Source organism: Taudactylus pleione, unplaced genomic scaffold, assembly GCF_031769625.1.
Source record: "Taudactylus pleione unplaced genomic scaffold, aTauple2 ptg000064l, whole genome shotgun sequence".
Classification (NCBI taxonomy): Eukaryota; Metazoa; Chordata; class Amphibia; order Anura; family Myobatrachidae; genus Taudactylus; species Taudactylus pleione.
The window spans coordinates 2,014,444-2,030,820 of record NW_028284466.1 but is presented as its reverse complement, the minus strand read 5'-3'; the positions used below and the strand labels follow the sequence as shown (position 1 = coordinate 2,030,820).

Here is a 16,377-nt window from a genome sequence, read left to right as displayed (position 1 = left end):
ACCACGTACATATCCGGAACTGTCTCTAACATTTCAACAGCTTCCTTCTTTACTTAAGGGACTGCCAGGAAATTACTATACAAAATTGGTTTCTATCCCAAAATTGGTATCTATCATTTCTCATTGCTTTATTTATGTTACAGCTCTGATCGGACACAGCACAATACAATACAAAAGACAGGCTAATGCCGTCTAATATTGATTCTGAGTGGCACTTTATGCTAATTTATAGAAAGACTTTTGCACAGCAACTCATTAAAGATAAAAATATTTTTTAGATAAACGGTGAACTACTACAATGCATATTATTATTATTATTTTTATTACATTTTATTTATAGGGCGCCACAAGTGGTCCGCAGCGCCATACATACAGTACAGGGTGCACAGAAACTTTCTTTATAATACATTAACCAAAATATAAACAGAGCACAAGTAACAATTAGCAACACAATTCTCTATTCACAATACAGCTGGGAAGGTGAAGGCTGTCATTGAAGTGCTTGAGAAGAAGGCTGTGAGACAGTAGGGAGAAGGACTCCGCTCCAAGGAGCTTACAATCTAGGGGAGAGGGGAAACAGACAGATGACGTGAGGCATGAGTTTGTAGAAGGGGACCTGAATGCAAGTTAGGGATGGCTCAGGCAGGAGGGACAGAGACTTGGTGACGGTTACGTGGTGCAAGGGTATGCTTTGATGAACAGGTGGGTTTTCAGTGCACATTTGAAGCTCTGCAAGGTCGGGGAGAGCCTGATCGAGCGAGGGAGCTCATTCCAGTGAAGGGGGGCTGCACGGGCAAAATCTTGGACACGAGCAGCATGAGATGAAGTAACCAGAGAGGAGGAGAAGCAACAGTCATTGGCAGACCGGAGTGGGTGGGAGGGAATATGAATGAATGCGGTAAGCAGGGTCACTAGCAGCCCTTTTGCGGTGGCCTTCATTTATGTGGCTTTTCCCTTTGTTTACTTTTGGGGCCTTTCAGATAAGAGAGTTGGTGAATGCATCGAGATCATCATTGAACACCGGATTGCAGTGTGACAATGTGATGATCAGGGAGTCTGGAGCGCTATGCAAAATTCATAGGTCCAAAGTGGCTCAAGGAGGCAAGGGCCAGTGGATTTCATTGTTGCCACAAGAGAATAAAGAGATATGCTTACTCCGGCTAGCATGCCATTACATAGCTTAGGGCCGGCTCCAGAAGGAGGAGCGCCCTGCGCAGAATGGGAAAGGGTTGATGCCTACAGTGATTCATGTGCACCCTGGGGGGGGAGGGGCTACGTGGTTTGTCACCCCCACTTAAAACCTAGAGTAGAATCACTGTACAGAGCAGACAAAGTGCATCTGTCTGACTGTAGTATGGCTTGGTACGTAGAAGATAAACTAGCTGGCATACAAAGTTAGGATGATAGTTGGTGGCAGGCTAGGTCCTGAGATGGTCCTAGATATGTCCGGAAACGTGACTGCAAACTAGACATAATCAAGGTACGAGGTTAACAATATGATAGGAGTATGATATGTCTTCCGGGGCATTGTAGTGATTGGCACACTTTTTGAATTGGCCTTATTCATGATGGGCAGAAAGCAGTTAAGGGCCAAAGTACTACAGGAACAACACGGAGTGGCCTTGAGGCAGAGGTGCGGCCTTGAGGGCCAAGGTGCGACAGGAACAAAACAGAGTGACCAAAGGGCTGAGTTGTGGCTCTGACAGCTGAGTTGCGTCTAGAGAGCTGAGACGTAGGCAGGCTGTGATGCGGCTTTGCAGGCCGAGGTGCGGCTATGACAGCCGAGTTGCGGCTTGAGAGCCGAGATGTAGACAGGATGTGATGCGGCCTAGCAGGCCGAGGTGCAGGAACTAGACGGTAGACAGGTGCACTCAGGCATGGCAGGAACACAGGCTGGAGGCTGCAAGGCTGAGAACACTGCAGGCTACAATCAGCTGGAAACAGACTGATGGCTTGACAGGGCTGTGGTAAAGAAATGCCGCGAGCAGCGGAGAGGTAGGCCGCAGCTGCAGGAGTCACCGCACCGGGAAATCCAAACAGCAAGGACGTGAGCAGCTGGAACCACAGCAGATGACTCACAGGAAACTACTAATCCGGCAGACAGGTACAGGACACAGGAGGAATAATTAGGCAAACAGGAAGGTAAGACTGGCTAGGACTCAGGCTTCTGAGCACAGGACAAACATACTCTGGAAGTCAGACACTATCACTGGCCCGGAGTGAAGGGCTGGCTGTAACTTATCAGGAGCAGGGACCAGTCAGGGCCATCCCTGCAAAGAGCCTCCTAATGACAAGCTAGAGTCTGCACACATACAGACAAGACAGAATTGGTCAAGACATGATGCAGTGTACCAGTCGCAACTACGGCTGGGACCTGCAACCAAGCTGACCCGCTGCCGCCGATCCTAACAACAACTTTATGGAAGTGATAAATATTATTTGGACCTTCTTCCCGTTAGCTACGGTGTAGTGTTACTTACTTCATTTGGGAGGTTGTTATTTGAAATGCATTATATGGGGTAGCTATGACATAGACACAAGAGAAGCCCTCATACTTAATTGGCTTATCAGGCCCATTGTGTGTTTATGTTTTATGTTAAAAGTTTTAAATGTATCACACTGTAAGTTTTTTTTTTCTGGAGATGTTCATCCCATCACTATTTCATCCTCAGTGAACATTCCTGAAAGATTTTGATTAAAGAAACCCATATAACCTTGATGTAAGTTTATGTCTTGTAATTATACAGTATGTACATAAGAACTAGTGACCCATTCCCAGTGTATTTTCCACTGTGGATACATCCTATGGTTACCCACTTCTATCAAGTCCATCTTTGAATGTTTTCGGCACTTTGTGGTAGAAGTAGATATATTATTGGGGATGGTATCACTTTCATTCCGTGAAGATTTCTGAAAACACCTCTGGTGTGACCACTTTTTCACACTTTTACTCTACTCAAGGTGGTCTCACACTATGTTTTTGTGCTTTTGTTATTTTATGTTTATGGACATCACTGGACAATAACAATTTCAAAATATTTGAAGATTTCAAGATACTTCTCTATTGTTGGGTCTATGGACCTCATTCAGAGCCGCTCGCAAAATCCGAGCGTTCACTCTGAATGAGGGCGGCCGCTTCTCTATAATGATCCAGCCTCCTGGCCGCTCGCTAAGCTGTGGGTGACCACCCACAGTTTTAGCGAGCGGCCAGGTTGATGGTCGCGATGGTCTTGACATCAGGGCTTGCGACGAGACCCTTGTGGTAGGGTCTCATCTGCTGCAAGCCCCAGTGAGCTTTCGGCTCTAATAGATCTGGAAGCTCACCAGCTTTCAGCTCTAATAGAGCTGGAAGCTCACCACTGTCATCACAAGTGATATCAGTGAGGCCGCCCCCAAACGGCAGACGTTCCTTCGGGAACACCTCCGTTTGGCCAGCCACCCCCCCATCCCACCTACAAAATGGTTGCGAGCTGTCGATCACCATCGACAGCCACCCCTTTTGTAGTAAGCCCGCTGCACATGCGCAGGGCCTCAACATTGACCCGCTTGCAAGCGCTCAGCGCTTGCGAACGGGTCTGAATAAGACCCTATATGTGAGCACCAGTTATTGTAAATATTTTGTTTTTACATTTGTATAGAGTTGTTGAGAGTGTCTTTCTTATACAATTGGCTGCTACTGAGATAGCCTTAGGAACCTATACATTTTCTTCTTTACATAAGGATCTAGTATTAAATTGTCAGAAATCCAGGATTCAGGACAATGTGATATAGATAATCAGTTATATGTCTCTGTAATGGCTCATGTGCAGTAAATAGGAATTATTCCAATATAGCAGTACTACAAATATTTATCTCTCAGTATGTAATGAAATAATTTCCTCCATTATATCGGCTTTATAAATCTGTCATCACTTCATACTTGACTACTCTCCTGGGACTGCCGAGAACTTCCCAAAAAGTGGGTGCCGCTGCCCCCCTCCCCCCCGTGCCCGCCCATGCCCACAGACGGAAGAGGGTGGTCCGGGGGGGCAATGACGTGATTTGCTCTTTTTTGCATCATGGTAGCCCCACCCCCTGCTTTAATATGCCGGTAATATCGGCATTATAAAGCGGGGGGGCAGGATTGCGATGATGCAATCGTGCTGGCATGCCAACGCAACGCCCACAGAAGCCGACCCCACACCCCCTGCTGCACAGACCTGGCAGCCCCATCCTGAGGGGGCTGCCGGGATATCGGTATGTATGCATCAACTTCATTACTGCACAAGTTTCATCACTGTAAGTGGCTTCTTCATGGGTATTATAAATACAAATGATTCCAGTCCAAGGTTTCAATTAGATCCTGATATAATTACATAGGTCTAAGCTGTACAAATGTTACAAAACAAGTCAATCATATATGTATTTTTTAAAAACAACATAAAACATGAATATCTGAATTCTACTAATACTATATATATATGATAACAATTGCTATTCTGTTAAGACTATGTTTAAACACAAATTTAAAAACTTGCATAGATGTAAATCAAGACCTGGAGATTATGAAAAGACTGCAAAATTCTGCATAAATGTATTCTCACTGCAAATATATACATTCATTAGACTATAATTAAGCAGAAATCAATACACAAACAAATAAGTAAATACATAGCTTTTGAACCAGCCAATAGTGTGACAAGCTCATCTTTTCTGCAGTACTTTACAAAATAATTAATCAGCTGCAACACAATAATGCATAATGAAAACTGTGTAAAAGGTCCTCTTCAATACCAGCTATAACATTGTAAAATACATAAAAAGAAGCATGTAGTACAATCTATGCAATATATTCATTCAAAGTGAAATAAAGACCTCTACATGCTGTATTCTAAAAAAATAAATGCATAGAATATGACACAGAAAATCCACCTAGATAGTCATACTTCCTAATCTATAAATTTTCTGACAAAACCATCAATAATGACAAATGATAAATACAAAATATCTATGATGTGTGTGAGGATATCAGTGTATTGTTTAGCTTTCATTGCCCTGCTAGCCAACTGACTGGTCTGCCTTTAGGTCAGCCATTTGTGTTGCCCAGGTCTTCCCAGCACCTCAACATGTATTAAGACAATCACCTACAGTAGGCCAATGGTGGGTGGAATACACACCTTATTTATTATATATAAATACACCACTCAATAATAGCAAAAATTTTATTGCACAACAGAGCAATTTACACATTCCCATACCTCACCAGCATTTATGTTCCAGTCTCTTTAATCAATATCCTGTCCACCCAACAGAGCCAGATTGAGGTTTGTGGGCCCTTTGTGTGACTAATTTGTGAGGGCCCCTACCAACAACAAAAGCAAAATTATATATGTAGGCGATGTTATTAAAAAGTATAACAACTATCCCAGGTGATGTAGTCAAAAGGTCGATAATGACAACACTGACATTCATAGGGGGGAATTCAATTGTGTTTTTGGGGCGCCCAAAGTAATATCTGCCCATCAGAGCAATTCTATTGTTACTCTGATCGGGCGTCCATTAGTTTTGAGCTGGATGCCCATATAAGGGGCAATACTATGTAGCATAATGTGTTATAAGGGGCATTACTGTTTGTGGCATAATGTGTAAGGGACATTACTGTGTGGCATAATGTGTATAAGGAGTACTACTGTGTGGCACAATGTAATGGGCTCTGTGTGGCATAACGTGAATGGGCTCTGTGTGGCATAATGTGAATGGGCTCTACGGTGTGTCATAACGTAAATTAATGGCACTACTGTGGTTGTGTAATGTGAATGTGAATAAGGGGCACTACTGTGTTTGTGTAATGTGCATGTGAATAAGGGGCACTACAGTGTGATGTTACGTGAATAAGGGAAACTACTGTGTGATGTTACATGAATAAGGGAAACTACTGTGTGATGTTACATGAATAAGGGACACTACTGTGTGAAGTTACGTGAGTAAGGGAAACTACTGTGTGATGTTACGTGAATAAGGGAAACTACTGTGTGATGTTTCATGAATAAGGGACACTACTGTGTGATGTTATTTGAATATGGGGCACTACTGTGTGATGTTGCGTGAATAAGAGACATTACTGTGTGATGTTACGTGAATAAGTAGCACTACTGTGTGATGTTACATGAATAAGGGACATTACTGTGTGGTGTAATGTGCTGAAGGGGCACTACTGTGCAATATAATGTGCTGAAGGGACACTACTGTGTCGCATCATTTGAATTGGGGGTACTATTGTGTGGTCACGCCCCTTCCCAGCGAGAACACACCTGTTTTTTTGGCGCACGCTCTAATGCTCTTTATGTACACAGGGCACCAAAATGTGTAGTTATGACTCTGCTTTGGTGTGCACAGTTGTGTTGTCCTCTGTGTTCAGCACCCCTGCCCCTAAAAAATAACCTACAGTGAACACTATCTAATCCTGTACAACTGCTAAGCTAGGGCTTGGTTAATTGGGATAATGCCCTTTTCTTTGTGTGTGACCTCCACCAATGAAGTGCCAGCTTTACCTAACAGAACCAACAAAATACCAAATGTCTGACTATAGCACGTGTGAATCCCCTGCAGGATGTCTTCTGCTGTGTGTATTTTCATACAGTAAATTATGTACACTTGTATGTTGTTCTAATACTAATTATATTTGTATGAGAATAGACTTAGAAGTGGAAGGAGTCAGGAATAGTAAGGGGAGAAGTCTATGCCAGCAGCCAGATCCTGACGTGAGGTGGGCCTGTGTACTTTAATTACCAGGGCCTATTTTTAGTCCCAGTCCAGCCCTGGTCCTTTTGAAGTGCATTGGATTTCAGTTATTTTGTCTCAGGGTGTTTTCCCCATCATCATTCAGCCCGTACATGATCCACAGTGATGGAAGCTGTGTGTTTTGCTGATCCCATCAATAGTTGTTTGTATTTTGTTTAGCCGGTGGTATGTGACCAGTGGCGTAACTAGGGTATTTGGAGCCCAGGGCAAGTAAAAAAATGGACCTACCCCAAGTATGTGCGCATGTGCCAAAAAGTAGGCATGACCACATGGCACAAGGGGTGTGGTCACTGAAAAATGGGGCATGTCAACATGACACACCACCGATTTTCATCACTCTGGGAACATTCCTTTCCATTCCAAATGCACCTTAATGGCCCCAGTAATAGTGCCCCTTACACAATGCCCCTAGTAGTAGTGCTCCTCTTGCAATGCCCACTGTAGTAGTGCCCCTTATGCAATGTCCCCAGTAGCAGTGGCCCTTATGCAATGCCTCCTATAGTAATGCCCCTTATGCAGTGCTCCCAGTAGTAGTTTCCCCTTATGCAATGCCCCCTGTTGTAGTGCCCCCAGTAGTGCCCCTTATACAGTGCCCCCAGTAGTGCCCCTTATACAGTGCCCCCAGTAGTACCACTTATACAGTGCCCCTTATACAGTGCCCCTTATACTGTGCCCCCAGTCGTGCCACCAGTAGTGCCCCTTATACAGTGCCTGCAATAGTAGTCCCCCCTATGCAGTGCCCCTTATACAGTGCCCCCAGTAGTGCCTCTTATAAAGTGCCCCTTATGCAGTGCCCCTTATACTGTGCCCCCAGTCGTGCCACCAGTAGTGCCCCTTATACAGTGCTCGCAATAGTAGTCCCCCCTATGCAGTGCCCCTTATGCAGTGCATCCAGTAGTGCCACCAGTAGTGCACTCTATACAGTGCTCCCAGTAGTGATCCGCCTATGTAGTGCCCCTTACGCAGTGCCCCCAGTAGTGCCCCTTATGCAGTGCCACCAGTAGTGCCTCTTATAAAGTGCCCCCAGTAATGCCCCTTATGCAGTGCCCCCAGTAGTGGTCCCCCAATGCAGTGCCCCCAGAAGTGCCCCTTACACAGTGCCCCAGTAATGTCCCTTATGCAGTGCCACCAGTAGTGGTAACCCCTATACAGTGCCCCCAGTAGTGTCCTTTATGCAGTACCACCAGTAGTGCACCTTATACAGTGCCCCCCATAGTGGTAACCCCTATAAGGTGCCCCCAGTAGTGCCCCTTATGCAGTGCCTCCTGTAGTGCCCTTTATATAGTGCCCCCAGTAGTGGTGCCTCCTGTTGCTGCCCGCTCCTCCGTCCTCCCGCTCGCACTATGGGAGAGACATCCCATTTGGTATTCTATGAAGTCCTGAATTGGACATTTGTAACCCAGTGTCAATCACTGATGTTATTTAGGTAGCAGTGAGCTTGAATAATAGCACTAAATTATTGATGATTTACCAACCGATGAGCTGGTCTATATTATATCCTACTTGATACGAGAAAACATAAAAGAACTAATTCTCTATATGTAATTCGTTGGGTGTTCAAGCATATGGCCGAATATATGATTTTTTTCGTGTGTGCACGCTTCTTTGCCCAATTTACTGCCAAATCTATACCAACCACACGAACGGCATATCTTATTTCCCAGCTCAAACCATTTGTCTCTGAGCTCTAGTATGTTTTTATACCTTGTACAAACTGACACATCCTGAATGTATGATGAAGTTTGATTTTTACTGTAAGAACACACATAAAGGATGATTGAATTTGCAATAAAGAACCATTAGCTGAATAAGCAGAAAGGTCAGACCGTAGTGCAGCTTATTTTCAATGAACATTGAGAAATTCATCTTGTGGACTGGAAATGTTACTCTGTTACTTCTAGAGAGATCAGGGGATAGACAAGAAGAAATTGTTTCCAAAAAGAAAGAATCTTTATATATATATATATATATATATTTTTATATATATATATATATATATATATATATATATATATATATATATATATATATAGTATAGCCTAATTGCTGCCTCTAGAAGTAACTATTGTATAGCACCTAACTGAATAGGGCAATTATTATTATCTTTAGGGAATCAAAATATATTTATATACTCAGTTTTTTATGCACTTTTTGGACAGGGTGAATCTGAGGGGCATCTCAGGACGGATGTTGTGGCCACATTGTGAAGGGAGTGTGTATGTATCACTAAGCAGTGTGGCCACAACTCAGGAACATACCTAGGGGTAAATTTACTAAAGTGAGAGTTTTTAGAAGTGAGTTTTAAAAGTGATGTTGCCCACAGCAACCAATCAGATTCTAGATATTATCTTCTAGAAGGTTAAATGTTAAGTAGAATCAGATTGGTTGCTATGGGCAACATCACTTTTAAAACTCACTTCTAAAAACTCTCACTTTAGTAAATTTATCCCTAGTGTTGAAGTGCTAGGCTAACCCTTGTCTGCTGCCGGATCCCATAGTGCACACTTTAACTGCTGCATACCTGCCACTGGTACGCAAAGAAGCAGTGGGTGGACATGCCTCCTGAACTGCCTAACTATCATAACAATGCAGTCCCGATCATAACAGAGGGACAAAGGGCTTGATTCAGCATGTATTGCTATTGCGATCGTGTGTGTAGGTCTGCTGCGAAAATATGCCAATGACTGCAATCACAAAGCCATCGCACAGCCAACATAGAGACGCCCACTACCTCTATCTCACATCCGTAATACATTGCAGTCCTGCGCAGCACTGAGTAACATCAGCCCCTCACACACATTTACAGCAGGTCTGACCGGCCGCAATAACTGCAAGTCTTGTTGAACGCAGTGAGTACTCAAGCTGCATATGCCGTCTCAGTGGCTAATTTATGCACGCCCAGTAAACAGCGTTCAAACGGACAGGCAAGCCTGCGTATCTCGGACCACTCCCCCATCACCACCCCCAAAATACTCACTCTGCGATGGCTTTCATTCTGCTTGAGTGATCTCAAAAGCAATCGCAATGCTAACTCACGCATGTGCACTGCACTACATACGCATGCGCTATATGCACCATCGAGCGTTCTGCAAACAAAGTTGCAATAGCGATCCATGCCGAATCAGGCCCAAAGTTCTCAAGTAGGGACTGTCCTGCAGAAATTGAGATAGTTGGGAGTTGCGTACTATTAAACCAGGGGCGTTTTAAGAGAGGAGGGGGCTTGTGTGCACACTCACTGCGGTCCCCCTCCTCTCTAGTGGTGCCACGGCGGGTACCATCGAGTAGATTCTGGCTTAGTGCCAGAATCCACTGTGCATGCGCGGGTCTCCAGAAAATGGCTTCCCGTGGGACAGCAGTACTGCGCATGCGCGAGTCACTGGGAAAATGGCCACAGCCATTTTTCCCAGTGATTTTTGCTGGTTTGGCGCTACAGAGCAACACTCTGGATACAATGGACAGGTAAGTATAAAGACTATATGGGTGCAGGGTGTGCGGTGTGTGCCCTTCTGGACCCAGGGGACCATGTGCACTGCATACCCTGCACCCATTATAGATATGCCCCTGTATTAAACCCATCTGAGGTTACCAGGAGAAATCACCTTTAGTGTAATGCATACTTGCTGACAGTTGAATTCCCCTCGATGGAGAGGAGATGCAGCTGACCACTTAGGGGGCGGGGCCAGGCAATTTACATCATTAGGCCCCGCCCCATCCTGGAAAATGACACTGTTCGCAGGTCCCAGAGGAGGGGATGGGGCTGAAATAACGCGATTTGTGTATTTTTAGCCCCGCGCCTCCCTAAGGATTCATGATTCCCAGCATCTCCCCATCCTGCCCACTTGACTAGGAAGTGGCCAGCATGAGGGAGATGCAGCCACTATTCCAGGGGTGAGTGGGACTACACCAAAAATTAGGAGACTCCTGCAACATCCCGTAGAATAGGTAAGTAAGGTGTAATGTGACGCTGCAGTGTTATCAGAGTGGGAATCTTACCCCAGGGGGTAGATTATTCAAGCAGCTATTTAGACAATGTTTTGCAGTCCAGCTAGTGACCTCCTCTAGGGTGTGAAGTGAAGAATGCCATATGACAAGAGATCCTATTTTTCATCTAGTCTTATTAATATAATTAATATAATTTATCTAGTATTCATTTAACAATCATTAAAAACACACAATATAAAATTTTGGCTCCGGAATCCCGACCGCCGGCAGCCCGTAGGTAAGTATCGGGGGTTAGAGGAGTGTTAAATTATGGATTAAGGTTAGAGTTAGGGGGAGGGTAAGAGTTAGGGAGCAGGGAGGGGGAGATTAGGTTTAGGCTCTAGGGGGGAGGTTAGGTTCAGGCACTGGGGAGGGAGGGTTAGGGTAGGGGCAGGGCCGTAGCCACAGTACGGTGTAAAGTGCATAAGATTGCGCAACTGTGTGGCGTAATGCGAATTGGGGGTACTATTGTGTGGCCATGCCCTTTCCCCATTAGACCACACCCCTTTTTTGGACTGACCCTATTTAAAATATGGGGGGCAGGGGCACCAATGTGCCTTCTGGCACAGGGCACAAAAATGTCTAGTTACGGCTCTGGCGGTCGGTGCCACCGCACAGAGCTGCCTTTATACTTGCAAACTCCGGCATTTCGGGGGGGCACCAATGCTCTTTCTTGCACAGGGCACCAAAATGTCTAGCTACAGCTCTGGGTAGGGGTAAGGGTTAGATGTAGGGAACTCACCTTTCAGTGCCGGGATGGTGACTGTTGGGATGCCGCTGTCTGTATTCTGACAGCCAGTATCCCGTACCCAACCTGTTTTTAATGTAAAATCTCATGAGCTGGGCCCTTTCCCCTTTCTTTTGTTCTATGTGACATAATTATACAATTTGCGGGTTGTAATTTGGCAATATTGTATATATGTACAGTTGCAAACTTCTTTGTTACTGTCTAAGGCCCTCATTCAGAGCCGTTCGCTATTTTCGTTCGTTCGTTCAAAAACAAGGGGTGGCTATGCAAATGATCCGTTCGCACATTGCAGTCTGTTCACACCTCTAAATCTGAACGAGCGAGCAAAACATACGCTCGTTTATTTGATAAAAACGCCCCCTGGCCGCATGCACCATACGTCATGTCCGCTATTTATTAGATTAATCGAGTACATCGAACAGGATATGAACTGCTCGCTATTCTTGTGGTTGGTTTTTTCAACCGCTATTTTGCGAGCAGTTCTGAGTTAAAAAAAACCAAGTGACGTGGTCATTGACGTTGCTGTATTAATTATGCACACCCATAAAACGCCCGTTTTGACCTTTAAGCACGCCTGCGATCGGATCTCCACTCCCCGTTTTCAAGCACCTTCCCCTGTTACCACCCACATACGCCTCATTCTGTCACTCAAAATAGCAGGCACTCGCTATATTGCGTACAATGATTTTCGGCCGCACTGACTGGTTCGCGCATGCGTACTAAAAACCGTACGCATGCGCAGATGTGCGAACATCGCTCGGAACGAGCGTACTGCCGCTAGCAAGTGGCTCTGAATGAGGGCCTAAATTGTTTAACTTTTGTCATATATTCTAGGCCTGTGTAAGAAGCTACGGAACCTTGTGGTACCAAATAAATTAAAAATAATAATGTTCTATGCTTCTATACCCTATATTAGCTGTAAGGTGGAGGTTATAGGAAATCATTCAGACTCCGACTTGTGAGAAATCAATGTTAATTTGTCTGGTTCTACTTAGTTACTGATCTAGATATGTATAATATTTGACTTATCTAATACTGCATGCACTTCATTGGCTACAGCCATACATAAGACTCTCTGGTGGCCCAACGTTGCCTTAGCAATGCTGTCTGGGGATAAGTTTTTATTTCCCATTTTAATAGTCATTTTAATAGTCAGGTGGGTGACAGATTTCATTGTTCCTATGAAGTCTGAATGAAGACAGTACTTTTGCACATTAAAGTTGCTATGGCAACAGTGTCTTGGCTTTGCTTTTTACTCATTATAGATTATGATCATTTCCAGAGTTGTTTAAAAAGTTTTGGGGATTTCCATATTTTTATTGAAATATATGTTGGTAGCTGCTCAATCACTTCAGTAATATCACTCAGGTGCATGTAAGGGAGGTGTTATTCACAAGAAACAACAAAAAGTATTCCCCCAGCACTCAGAATTAAATCAGCAATAAGATTTGAAAAACGACATGGTGGTAGATAATTCAGAGATCTCAGTTGCATATATTTGCAACAATGTGGCTAAGCCTCCAGCCCATGTCACGGCTTCACTGATACTGGGGGTCTCTAATACATGGTCAAAGTCTGGGGTGCAGAACCCCAAAAAGCCGACAAAGGCTTTTTGTTAATTCTGCTCAGCCACCCTATTGGTTGTAGATGCTTCTAAATTTACATCCAGCTGTGGCAGCCTATGGACTGAGATATGCTAATTAAGCTATCTGTCAGCCAATGAGCGTGTATATTGGATTTCATGTTTATTTCCACCACTGTTTTTTGCATCCGTGCTGCAGCCATCACCATTGGTTACTGGACATGCACCAGCCCCATGCTGGAAGCAAAAGATCTGTCTGAAACAGGCGTCCCATCTGCGTCCAGACATCAAAATCAAGCATGGAAGTCCGGCTACACGCCTACTACACTCCCAGGACACTCTCATCATACATAGCCACTTTATCTGTTTTAATACTTGCTGGCCAGAAACGCAGACTTGCATCTTCGGATACATTGATGATGTATTCGCAGACTACTTTGTTAGATTAAAGCGTGTGTGCAGTTTTGACAAAATCGCTAAATGCATCTGTTGCTGCTCTTCACAGCTTTCTAGAAGGAAGCATGGTTTTCTTTTGTTATTAAAATTTCTTTAATTAAAACAAAATAACAATGAAATCAATGAAAGTTTAGGGAGGCCCCATATAGAGGAAATAAGATATGGCACAGCACTATGTATGAGCTAGGGCCAGTGATTCTCTGTCTGGGGCTTCAGTCTACATATGCCAGTTCCGTGTATGATGGAAAAACTCAATTCTAATCTTATGAAACCCTGTTATTAATAGTAATCATTGCCAGGCCCCACACACCTCTGGGCAACATGGTGGCTGCACCCATGTTGTTGGCTCTGCTGCTGCCAGCAACCTTGTGACAACTGAATAATTGTGCTAATACTAAAAAGGCACAATGTCACGACCTACCCCTTGAGGTTCCCTGTCAGAGGACTGTGAGTCGGGGTGACTAGGTGGGGAGGCAGTATCAGATGAGGAGGAAGTATGTATGACTTCCTCATTGGCTAATTCCGGGTGTTGCTGAGAGCTAACCAGAGACGCGGAGTCTAACTCATTGGTGGTTTTCACCAGTGACCCCTCCAATTGGGATATGGGTTATAGATGCACCCAATGAGCAGGTCGTGGCCCTCGGACCAGAGACCCCAGGAATTAGCAACTGACAGAGAGATAAGAAGGACAATCGAGTGACTGAAGATTATCAGTGGAGAATATCGGTAATCACCTGATGTTAGTAACACTAAGTATATTGATAGGGACTGAGGTAGAATATCACTGGAGAATATCGATAGTGTCCGATGCTGAATATCAAAGAAGAATATTGATAGTGACCGATGCTGATTATTACTGGAGAATATCAGTAGTGACCGATGCTGAATATCAGTAGTAACTGATGCTGATTAACACTGGAGAATATCACAGAGACTGGTGAAGTTCACTGATGATACAACAGCATGGAGCCTGGAACAGCGATCTGAAGCTAGCAGCTTACTGGAGAAGAGAAGTTGTTCTGGCAACTTCCTGTTTCCTGGAGTTCTGCTTTATACCCTTAGGTAGATGTCCATTGGAGGAGAGAGACAGCTAAGAAGTGACAATGCTACAAGAAAAGCAAATAGTGTAAGGCTGCGCTGTTAACCTGTTGTCTAATGGTAGCTGCTAGGAAAAATAGAACTGAGATCCACCTACCCTGTTCATATAGAACGATCATTTTAAACAAGGGGGTATATTCCAGCGCTCACCTATCGACTATATAATTTTCAATCTAGAAAAATAAGATGTCTCTGACACATTAAAAATAGTAGAAGTATTTATTCTAAAGTAATTAAATACAGTATATAAGTTTTATATATATATATATATATATATATATATGTATATAGTTCTTAATACCGGTATACTGACAACGGACATTACAAACAAACAACATATAAGAAGTTATATTCCAAATGAAATCTGTATCTGTCAGTATGCTCCAAATACCGACTTTTAGATCGTTGCAAAAAGTTTCAAGTAGATGCAATCAATCTTTAATCCAAACAATAATTGTGTATTCCAAATGAGATCCATTTCAGTCAATATATGCAGAATCAGCGACATGAATTACAGTCAATTTACGCTATACAGTGATTCCTAAGATCAAATCTAAACAGCAGTGTGTTCCGGATAGATGATATTATACATGCAGCAGATCCAAAGGTTAATGGATACTCATCAGGTATTATGAGATGCAGATTGATAATCCGTTCTCCGCAGTGCACTCTGTTTTCCCTTGTTGGGGATACAGACTAGCGGAGATGCTTACCTCCTAAGGCGCTGGATATATGGGGAGACTGGTCCTCCCCTATGCCGCTATCTGGCGGCCCAGCCCGGGTGAGTCACTGGTGTCTGGTGGCAGACCTCGGGATACAGTTCTGAAGTGAAAGGCTCCGATCAAGCGTCCCTCGATGAACTCGGTAATCAACGCCTTTCGCCTGTACACAGGCTTCGTCAGGATACCGAGTCAACAGGATCCTCACCCTCTTTTATCCTCATAGAGACAGCTGGTCTTAATGATTAGTGTCACTTCCGCCCTTGCATTGCTCAGGTCCATGCAGCATGATTTGCCCTTTCCTCCCATTTATAATGTTTCGGTGAGGGATTCTTCATATTATCATATATACAGAGTAGATGGTGTTGGCACACAACATATAACGAACATGTAACAACATATAACAATAATATATATAGATATATAAAAATAGTAATCATCTTTAGATAAAAAATATACAGTCAGGTGCATAAATATTGGGACATTGATAGAATTTTAATATTTTGGCCTCTATTCACCACGACAATGGCTTTGAAATGAAACAAACAAGATGTGCTTTAACTGCAGACTTTCAGATTTAATTTGAGGGTAATTACATCCAAATTAGGTGAACGGTGTAGGAATTACAATGGTTTCTATATGTGCCTCCCACTTTTTAAGGGGCCAAAAGTAATGGGGCTATCAACTCAAAAGCTATTTCATGGACAGGTGTGGGCTATTCCCTCATTATTTCATTATCAATTAAGCAGGTAAAAGGTCTGGAGTTGATCCTAGGAGTGACATTTGCATTTGGAATCAGTTGCTGTCGACTCTCAATATGAGATCCAAAGAGCTGTCACTATCAGTGAAGCAAGCCATCATTAGGCTGAAAAATCAAAACAAACCCATCAGAGAGATAGCAAAAACATTAGGTGTGGCCAAATCAACTGTTTGAAACATTCTTAAAAAGAAAGAATGCACCGGAGAGCTCAGCAACACCAAAAGACCCGGAAGACCACGGAAAACAACTGTGG

At 43.8% G+C, this 16,377-nt stretch overlaps 1 long non-coding RNA gene across 1 annotated transcript in view; it reads right to left on the bottom strand.

Moving 5' to 3' along the window:
- The window catches only part of LOC148534733 (uncharacterized), a 93,737-nt gene extending 78,176 nt beyond the window's left edge, over positions 1-15,561 (bottom strand). Inside the window, exon 1 of the long non-coding RNA XR_015876688.1 lies at positions 15,359-15,561. This is a non-coding gene — a long non-coding RNA (uncharacterized LOC148534733). The remainder of the gene's footprint in view (positions 1-15,358) is intronic.
- Positions 15,562-16,377: the final 816 nt, after the last annotated feature.